At 36.7% G+C, this 1305-nt stretch overlaps 1 long non-coding RNA gene across 1 annotated transcript in view; it reads right to left on the reverse strand.

Moving 5' to 3' along the window:
- LOC116692487 (uncharacterized) overlaps window positions 1-1305 on the reverse strand; it is a 9385-nt gene that overhangs the window by 484 nt on the left and 7596 nt on the right. The gene's annotated exons all lie outside the window — the stretch shown is intronic.

Genomic DNA, 1305 nt, shown 5'->3' on the forward strand with positions numbered 1-1305 from the left:
CTTAGCCAGATTACGTCTGGCCATGATTATTCTTCATTGCCTGAAGAGGAACTTACTTGCTTTAGTTTTTGTGATTTTAACATTGTGTACTTTCCTCTTCGAGTGGCTATTCATAATCTAACACCAATGGTAAAATAACAGCTTAGTAGACTGTTCATTTCCAAATAGTTCAGTTTTATTTTTCACAATCATGGGTGTATTGGGAGTTAAGAGACTCTTAAAGCCACACACAAACCAAACTATAGTTAACTAAATGTCAGAACAAGGCTAACACAATTAGTGAGTGAACTGGTAGACATAAGTCTCATCCTGCAGCACTGACAATTTATTTTTTAGTGATTTTAATGGTGAGCATGTACAGGTTAAGAAATGTACCTTTTCCTGAGGCTTTGAATGTGTAACTGAGATTTGTTCTGCTTTACTTCTACAGCGTACATTATATGATAAAGTAGATTGCAGAACAGGAAAAAAATATTCTGTTGAACAGCAACAGTATGCAACATCTCATGTAAAGAGCCCCTATTGTACTCCTTTTCAGCATCATATTTGTACTGTTGGGTCTCCAAGCTGTGCTTGCTCAAGCAGCACCAATGGGCAGCACATTTGAAAAAACTGGGCTGGCTTTCTTAATCAACAACATCATTAATTGAGAAATTTCAAATGGGAATGTGGGCTAGGTGTTTTCAGGCAGTTGAGAAAAAGTGGGAGAGAAAACTCAGTTTTGAGTGAAATGTGTTTTTTGTACTTTATACATCTATAACATACAAAAACTACATAACATACTAAAAGACGGGTACATTTTAACACGTCTCATGGCTGCACAAATGTGGCTTTACCATTTGGTTTGCTGTATACAGGACATATAGACAAATGTTTTCAGCAATCTCTTTTCCCATGTGATCTGGGGGACAAATTTACATTTCAGTATGAATAATTTCATACAATGCAAGTGCATGCTATGGTGTCAATCATCACTATGCACTCAAAACCAAACTTTGGTAACACAGTTTTAACAAAATGAAAAATATCAGCTTCAGACCCGAGGGCAATTCAGCTTGATCCAGATGCGGTCGTCACTTGCAGCAGTATGATGCACCACAAATTATCTAGTTGCCATGGTTGAAAATAGCAGCAATACATGCCACTTTATTTTGCACTTCAACATTAAAATCTTTGATATGCATTGAAAAACACATTTCTCCTTTGATGATTATGACACACCACATGATCAGAGTTGATCGTTTTTGGAGTCAGTTAATTCTCAATATTAATTGTTGTGGTTGGGGCGGCTGACCGTGAGTTTTT

Source organism: Etheostoma spectabile, chromosome 1 (genome assembly GCF_008692095.1).
Source record: "Etheostoma spectabile isolate EspeVRDwgs_2016 chromosome 1, UIUC_Espe_1.0, whole genome shotgun sequence".
NCBI classification, from domain to species: Eukaryota; Metazoa; Chordata; class Actinopteri; order Perciformes; family Percidae; genus Etheostoma; species Etheostoma spectabile.